We start from the raw sequence: 9,997 nt of genomic DNA on the forward strand, positions 1-9,997 counted from the left end.
CTCTAGCCCATTTAGTGTTAAATTGAATGGACCAACTGCTAATCCCACTTGTTCATTAATGGAATGGCCCAAATTTTTAATCCATGCGAACTCACGACATGAATCTTAGGAATTCACGACGTGAGTATTGAAAAGGTCACGGGACCACAGTAAAAGATAGAAACCATTTGACCTAAACCATTACTTTATTCTCCCACGAAGTGAAAACGGATTATGATCCCCCCCTTTGTTTCGATTGCGGCCGACATCTTCTCTTATTCTTCTTGTGCTTACGTAATCCTCCAATCTAGGTAAATTAATCTTCTTTACATTGTTTATTGTTGATTTATTTGCTAGATTTAGGGGTTAGGGTTTGCATTTCATTTGAATATCAACTCCAAATCGTGAGTGGGGTAGTTCTTTTCGTGCTCCTTCAATTGTCGAGATGTGTATGCTATCACCTTTTCTCTTTGGGTCAGAACACAACCCAACCCGACTCTAGATGCGTCACTATAGACCGCGAAGTCTTCAACTCCATCGGATAGAGAAAGAATCGGTGTTTCACATAACTTCTTCTTTAGCTTCTCGAATGCTTCTTCGTGCTTCTCGCTCCATGTATAATTAGCTCGTTTGTGGGTCAAAGCTGTCAATGGAGCAGCTATCGAAGAAAAGCCTTGGATAAACCTTCGGTAATATCCAGCTAATCCAAGAAAGCTTCGAATCTCTTTGGGACTCTTTGGACGTTCCCACTTCATCACAGGTTCGATTTTTGCTAGGTCAACCATTATTCCCTCCTGGTTAACCACATGACCCAATAATTGTACTTCTCGGATCCAAAAATCACACTTGGAGAACTTTGCATACAACTTCTCCTTCTTCAAGACTTCCAACACTTCTCGTAGATTCTTGTCATGCTCCTCTTGGCTTTTCGAGTAGATCAGAATGTCGTCGATGAACACTATCACGGATTTATCGAGGAATGGTTTACAAACCCTGTTCATCAAATCCATGAATGTTGCTGGAACATTGGTTAGTCCAAACGACATAACCAAGAACTCGTAGTGTCCATATCTTGTTATGAATGCAGTCTTCTCGATATCCTGCTCTCTCACCTTCAGCTGATGATATCTTGACCTAAGATCGATCTTTGAGAAATAGCTCGAACCTTGCAGCTGGTCGAATAGGTCATCAATCCTCGGCAATGGGTATTTGTTCTTCACCGTTGCCTTGTTCAGCTCTCTATAATCTATGCACATCCTCATGCTTCCGTCTTTCTTCTTCACGAATAGCACCGGAGCTCCCCAGGATGATGAACTAGGTCGAATGAAATCGTTGTCCAACAACTCCTGAAGTTGCATCATGAGCTCCTTCATCTCCGTCGGTGCTAATCGGTATGGTGATTTCGTTATCGGTGTTGTTCCTGGTAACAAGTCTATACTGAACTCCACTTATCTGTCACGCGGTAATACAGGAAGATCTTCGGGAAAGACCTCCGGATAATCACACATGACCGGTATATTCTACACCTCCTTCTTTTCTTGCTTAACATCGATAACAAATGCCAAGTATGATGCACATCCCTTGGACAAACATTTTCTGGCTTTCATCAGGGAGATGATTCCAGAATTCACTCTGCGTTTGTCCCCGTACATCATAAATGACTCTTTTCCGGGTGGGTTCATCCTTACTATCTTCTTCCTGCAAAGAATCTCAGCATCGTTGGCACTAATCCAATCCATTCCCGAAACGATGTCAAAACCGTTCAACTCTATGGGTAATAGCTCCTCGTGGAATTCATTTCCGTTTAAGTTGATGACTATGTTCTTAATACGATCACTAACAGGTATGAACTCGCCACTGGCAACTTCTACAATCAGGGCATTATCAAGTTTTTCTACGGGCAATGCTAGTTCTAATATCGTAGTCGTACATTTAGAATCCTAAACACATAAGGTTTCCAGATCCGGTCGGCAACAGACCATTGATCCGAACAAATAATAGCATATAAGGTATCCTTACAGCTATAACATAAAGCATTTAGCACATATAAGTATTTTAGGCATCTTTCCTAAAATAAACTAGTGCTCGTGTCTAAAATATAGTCGACACTCATCTCAAAATCATCGCTTATCATTCTAAGTTTAAGTCTAGAAATCCTACAAATTCCTAGTTCGCTTAAAGTAATGCTCTGATACCAACTGTGACATCCCCATTTTCACGACCAGAAAAGACCGATTTTTTTTTGTTTATGCTTTGTTTAAAAATCAGAGTAACATTTTAAATAAAAGTGTTGCGGAATTTGTTCCCAAAATAAAATATGGTAAAGAGTTATCAAAGCATTTCCGTAGAAATGTATTTCATTAAAAACCTCGGGATGTCATGTTCAATACAGATCAAAAGCATAAACAGTACAATATAAGCCTTACTACATTTATTCATATCTACAGACCTATATCCGTAATCTCTCATCCCAAACATCATATATATGCTCGTGCGCCACTACCTGTAATACAAGAAACTGAGTGGGTCGGGCTTGGGAGCCTGGTGAGCACATAGGGTTTTCAACCCACAATAAATAAGTTTATTAATTTCATCAACCAACAATAACCCGATTACCCATTCCCGTTATCCTCACTTTACGTCCCTAAACACGTATCATAAGGGACCTAGCCTAAGGATCATCATCGGGATGGATACTACTGCTAAGGGGGTTCCTCAGCAATAAATGTCCTAAAGGCAACCATGAGGGGGATGGAGTACACCGGTGAACACATCGTTCACAAACACCTACAGGTTGCGAGCCTGCTAGCGTTCCACTGGACTGTCTAGAAGAGTCTGTGGTCGTCATCCATACTCCGCTAGATGACAGAATCAACAACAACAACAACATTGAGGCCTCTCATCATTTTATCACACATCGTCTATTACATCTACCCATGTTTTACCCCAACATTTTGTAGATATAAAATACATATATAGTTTAAATCATTTAAAACATGTATAAAAATCTTTCATCATCATAGACATCAAGTATTCAGACAATATGCACACATAGCACGTAATTTATATTAAATACTTCATATCTATGTGTAAGATGAAAGTGAACTCACTTGAAAAGGTGGTGACTCTGCACTCGGACAGCGCTTCATTACTCTTAAAACAATTTTCCTCGACAGAACAGCGGGTTTTTATTAAAAACCGGGCTTCGCTGGAGCAGCGTTTCCGAGCCGAAAGCTTTTCTTCTCGGAGCCGTCGAGCGCTCCAGGGCTTCCTTCTCGTGCTAGGGAGGTTCCCTAGACTTAGGAGGGGTTTAGGGAGGCTAGAGAGAAGTTAGAGAGAGAAAGAAAGGCTTATGGTGTGAAGAAAATATGAAGAGTTCACCCTTTATTTATAGGGATTTTATAGTAAAGTAGCCCCTAAGTTTCGCCCGTATCTTCCGCGTACGAGCTCCTTTTTCTACGTTCTTTATATCCACGCGTTGTTATTTACGAGTACTACAACTTTCATTTAGACCCCGTCCGTTAATTCTCCTTCTATCTCAGATTTACAAAAACTGTATCATATTTATCGCGCACGAAGAGTAGCGACTAAGCTTCGTCCATATCTTTCGCATACGAGCTCCGTTTCCGACGTTATTTATATCCACGCGTTGGTATTTACGAGTACTACAACTTTCATTTAGACCTCGTTTGCTAATTCTCATTCTACCTAGGATTTACAAAACTGTATCGAATTCGCAGCGCTCGAAAAGTAGAGACTAAGCGTCGTCCATAACTTTCGCATACGAGCTCCGTTTTTGACGTTATTTATATCCACACGTTGGTAAAAATAAAATCTACAACTTTCCTTTTTACTCCGTCGGCTAATTCTCGACCTATCTTAAATTTAACAGTAGGAGGTGATTACACTGTTAAATGTCCGCGTAAAATTCATAACTTTTACATACGGACTCCGTTTTCGTCTGTCTTTTTGTCGTTGAGTTCATATTAATGAGATATTCAACTCTCATTTAGGTCGCGTAAGCCAAAAACCGCTCGAACTAAAATTCGAGTTTCGGGTCGTGCATTGCTATGCCAAATCTTAGAAAAATCATAACTTCCTCATACGAAGTCAGATTTGGGCGTTCTTTATATCCCCAGAATCCTTGTTTCGACTACCACCACTTTATGTAAAGGTATTGGGTTTATCTCAAACTTTAATTTTGACGCTTTATTAATTATACCTTTATAATTAAGTATAAAGCACATAAATTCACATAATTCACATAATACTCAAATAATTCATTTTTATTACTTCAAAAAGAGTTACAATAGTTGACCTAGACTATTACATCATCTATTAATGCTTAGCCCCGAAACCCGGGTGTTACATCCTAAGCCCATAATTTACTTAATACAATTTAGATTACCTCAAGTACCCCTTTAGGGCATACTTGGCCAAAGAAAAAAGTCAAAAGTCAAGGTCAACAATCCATGTTAACCCAACACGCCGTGTTTCTCCATCAACTTCGAATCGGGAAAAACCAATCCAACACGTCGTGTTGACTAACAAACACGTCGTGTTCGCCTAAAACCCAATAACTTAATACATTAAGCTGCCTTCATCAAATCCAAGAGCTCCAAAGCTCAGATCTCGACCAAAATGAGATCTAGAAGGGTACATCTTCCAACTTTACCCCTAGGAACCACCGAAATGGGTCCAAAACCCAAACCCTAGATTTAAAAGAGTGAGGGCTTAACCATTAAGCACTTAATATTCAAAGACAAGGTCCCAAAATGTAGATCTGACACCCTAGAGCTGCAACTTTACGTTCATGTATGCCTAGGAGAAGCTCAAAAGCTCAAGAAGGGCTTAATAAGGGACTTAATGCATACATGAGACCTACAATCTTATAACGCTTGCACCTTTTTGCCAAAGGACTCCACGAAAACCCCAGATCTGAAAGAATAAGGCTTTGGGACGTCCTAATCCCAACATCCATCCAAACCATGGCTAAAACACAACATTTTAACCCAAAATAGAGATTTAAGCATCTAGCAATCAAGATAAGAGCTTGATACCTCAAACTCATTGCAAAATGGTTACTGGTTCTGGATCCAAGACTTCCTTCTCCAAACTTAGAAACTTCAAGATCTTCTAACTCCTTCATAATGCATAAAATGAACACCAAACTTTCTTCCAATGCTCAAATGCTTGACAATGGAGGCTACAACTCGTTTTAGGGTTTTGATAACAATGGAGGCTGATAAGGAGGCCAACCAAAGGGACTTAAGGCCTTTAATTAGGGTGCAATACCGTAAAATTTAGGGTTTCCTTCCCAGATGCCAACACGCCATGTTGGTTCATTTAATCTTTGCGATTCTTCCATCCTAGACACGACGTGTTGGTTCCTCCAACACACTGTGTCCAACCCGAAAAGAGGTTTTACTATCAACAATTTCTCCTCAAGATTTCGGGCGTTACAGTTACGGTCGTAATATTATTTCAAAAGCCATTACATAGTATCAGTGTCAAATTATCATAGTAGCAATATCAATAAGTGCGTAAAATAGTGAGGGAAGAATGATGTGCCATCACGTCAGGCCATTTCCCTTAGTATCGGAAGTACCTGAAAGCATAAATACAAACTGTAAGAAAAAGCTTAGTGAGTTTCCCTAAGTACCACACAAAAAACATAAATTAGTTAGTGATATGGGCCAAACCATAGTCTTGCATGTAATTCCTGCTAGGGGCCAAATCCTGGTCTTCCATACAGGTGTTAGGGGCCAGCCCCTGATCTTTTATACAGATGTCAGGGGTCATATCCTGGTCTTTCATACAATTGTCAGGGGCAGAATCCTAGTCTTTATAGATATGTCATAATAGATCAAGCATCCTATATCACAAATAATGGGTCGGCCTTGGTGCCTTCGACCCATTGATACAGTGAGAAAATTCACCTCACACTGTCGGTAAATAACTGACTGCTCGGCTACCGAACCAGAAGATCTCACATTGAACATACACAAATTACCCTAATCAGAAATAGGTTATAAACCATAACCGTGGGCCAAAATCCCAAATCCAGACTCCTAAGATGAAAGCCCATTCTACCCTTCCCATAATGGGCCTAACCAAACTTGGCACATAACACCATAATGGGCCCTAGGGCCCAAAAAGGCCCAACTCATGCAACTTAAGGCCCAATAACAGAAATTTGAGGCCCACCTATTCTAAACATGCCAAAGTCCAAAAACTAACTAAGGCTCAAAGGTTCAAGGCCCAACTGAAGATCAAAAGTCCACTGAGAGGCGTACGCTCGGCGTACACACTGTATGCTCGGCGTATTCGATCGCTTGCTAGTACGGGCTGCGTACTCCCTTGGTACGCTCAGCATACTGAGTTGCTTGCCACCTTAAGCCATTAAGTGCTTAATCCTTACAGCCACTCGATCCAACTTTCAGATCTCGACCAAGATAGGGTTATAAGACATAAAGTTGGTAACTTTATGCCTTAGCATGTCTTAATGGAACCCAACATCCATTTTTTCCAACAAAGCTCATATTAAGGACTTCAACTCATGCATGGACACATATCAACTACCAAGATTACATTTTTATGCATCTAAAACATCAAATGGACTGAGATCTAACACCTCTAACTTCTGGAGTTGCCCAAACTCACAAAAAGAGCCCATGGGACCCAATAAGCTCATAAACAAGCCCTAAACTCTAAGCTCCTGGAGTGGTATCAACCACTAGATCTCATTCTTGGGGCCAAAAAGACAATTTTACCCCCACCTAGTTTTGTCCATGACTAAGGCCCAAACTCCTCATCATAAGGGCCCACCAACCAATAAACATACAAAGCCAACTTATGGCCCAATTTTCCAAATGTACCAAATTGGGCCCAAACCCTCACATGGGCCTTACCCTAAATCCCATTAACTTTTCCTAATCCCAAAACACATACTCTCAGCTGGTCCAACAAAGCCCTAAACAACCAAGCCCAAAAAGGTAGCCCAAACCGAAGCCGAACACTCAAAGTCCAACAGACCGAGTACACGGGGCGTACAAATCCTGTACGCGTAGCGTACTCGCTTTGAGGCTTGTAAGCTGCGTGTACCTACTTGTATGCCTATCTTACTCGCCTTATTCAGCCCAAATTTCCCACTTAATCCATTAAGACAAAGCTCCACAACACAGATTTGGCCTCCTTGAGCTGGATTACCACGTAAAGTTGCCAACTTTACGTTCATACATGGATAAAAGAGGCTCTTAAGCTTAAAAGGGACTTAATGGTTGACTTATTGCATGTATGATACCAAAATACACATAAATCTTGCACCTTTATGCTCAAGGAGACCAAAATAAACTCAGATCTGAAAGGATAAACCCATAAGCAAACTAACTCATCCTTAAACCCAAAAAGAAGACCAAAATCACAATAAACTAGCGATGAGGAGATTTAATCATACACAAGTCAAGATGAAAACTTTATACCTCTAAAAGCTTCCCCACAAGATGATGGTTCTGGATCCAAGGCCTAACCACCAAGCCATCCAACTTCAAGTTTCTCTTCTTTCCTTCCCAAGGGCAAAATGTGCACCAAAGCCTTCCAATAGCTCAAGAACACCAACAAGAGGCTTCAAGGTTGATTTAGGGTTTTTAGGGTATGGAGACTGGCTTAGAAATGAAGGAAAGGGGCTAACATAAAGCTTTTATAGGGTACAACACTAGAAATTAGGGTTTCATACTAACCCTCATACGCCTAGCGCACTCCTCGTACGCCCAGCGTACGAGATCTCGCACCCCGCTCCCAATTCCGCAGTACGCTAAGCGTACTCCTCACTACACCTCGCGTACTAGCCTTCACATCAGTATGCACCGCGTACTACCTTGGTACGCCCCGCGTAATAGGGTTTTCCCCAAACCCTAATTTCATTCCAAAGGCCATAACTTCTCTGATACCACTCGGATTCCGACCATCCTTATATCCATGAAAAATATGTCGAGAGGACCTACACTTTTATCAACTCATACTTAAGATAGAGGTTCCTAAACATAAATTTCAATTTCATAAAAGCCCGCTGCCAATTTACCAAAATACCCCTTGGCACCAAAACCAATTCTGAATGTCCGAACCATCTATATTTTCATTACCCACGCCCAAATAGGTAACGATTCAAAACAGGGCGTTACAACTCTCCCCCACTTAAATTAGATTTCGTCCTCGAAATCCGCCCTTACCATTTCTGACATGCCAAACAATCTGAGCCACACGGCTACAATTTCGAGTATACGACTGCCTTCCCAAGGCAACCGAAACCAACCATTGCGGAACTCTCCAAACCCGAAGAAGAACAAATCCTTAATTCTTTGCATAAAAGCACATCTACCCAATCTGAAACCTGAAGTCCCTTCCACTTAGCTCCCAATTGACCACTCAACTTCTAATAACTTGAGGTTCCCACCAGAAAACAGAATCAGAGACCAAATATTGCAGCAGAACACTTATACTTGACAGAAGGCTCATATAATCCTTCAAGTACAAGACTTATCCCTGCAACGGTTAGACTCAGACGAGAGTTGCACAATCGGGTCAAATATTTTACTCTGATATTATTTAACCCCAAACTGTAAGTAGACTACGCATCCCCCGAATGAAAACGACTCCACACACGAGTCCCAAATCACCAACACTGCCTTGACTTATCTCAATGCCCCCTAGCTGTTTTCCAAAAGCGACTGAGACCTCCCTAGTCCCAACTTGTCTGCCAACTACCTGAAACACCGGACTCTTGCCCGGTGCTGAGTCAAAAGACACGCACACAGTCGCCTCACTCGACTTTTGAAAGAAAACCTCATCTGACACTAATTGCCCAAGCTATCTTGCCACTTATGGCTCCAACTAATCATAACAACCCGACAAACCAGATGCCACCAAATCTAATGCCAAAAGTGAATGCTACCAGACCAACTGTAGTCTTAAATCACAACCGGTCTCCATCGCCTACCACGTACTGATTCCACGCATGATGTGGTTTTCCCACAGCCATAAGAGTCGACCCACCCAGGCCTAATACATCTGAAGAAATCCATGACCGATCATATAATGAAATCCATCTGAAAATCCGAAACTCCCATACTTGCCTGTCCCCTACATAGATAGAACCAAACTAAAACACAAGAGCCTGATCTGCCAACAAAATTGAAACAATACCTTAACCTTGAACCCTTCAACTGACACCCTTGTTATTCCTAGCCCTTAACCCATATCCTTCAGAAGAGAAGGCCTCACACAAAAACACCCACGATTCCAAACTTGAGATCTCACCCAAAACCAACCCGATACACAACTCATGACCCGAGATCCACAAATATGCGCTTGCATTACACCCTAAACCTTCTGATTTACGACAACCCCTCTCTAAACCGATATATAACGGTTCCCAACCATCGCTGAGACTACCAGTCTCACACCTGGTCCAACCACCAGATTCCCAAAAATCCAAATAACAAGGTTTCCTAGCCTATAAACCCCCTTTGCGCCACATATTGACTACCCACTTGATCCTGCAACTCAGAATCCAAAACCTTGACCCGACGGTATCTACCAGGTCCCACGTGTATTGTCATAATCACACGGGCCTCTCCCACAGGCCCCACCCATCAAGAGCTACTCCAGCTCGACTCCGCCTCATATCCCAATGGTCCTCATCCTAAAACAGAGAATACTCCTCGACAATCCTGTCCGGCGTGCCCAAGGCACGAGCTGATTCCCCCTTTACACTCATGACCACCTCCAACGAGTGTCAACACCAGAGTGGTGAATGCTATGATTCTATCGTAGTCTTACAACACTTCAAACCAACCATGGTTACCACCCATGACCTAACCATACCCTAATCATCACACCTCACTCACCCTGAGCCGAAACCTGCATCCAACTGCATCCAATCAAGTGCTCGGGTCACACTTCAAATCCCAAAGCCTACTATGCATAATAAAGAAGATGTTGACCAACGGTTGGAAGTTTC

The sequence above is a fragment of the Lactuca virosa genome, chromosome 3, assembly GCF_052849685.1.
Source record: "Lactuca virosa cultivar CGN04683 chromosome 3, Lactuca_virosa_CGN04683_v6, whole genome shotgun sequence".
Classification (NCBI taxonomy): Eukaryota; Viridiplantae; Streptophyta; class Magnoliopsida; order Asterales; family Asteraceae; genus Lactuca; species Lactuca virosa.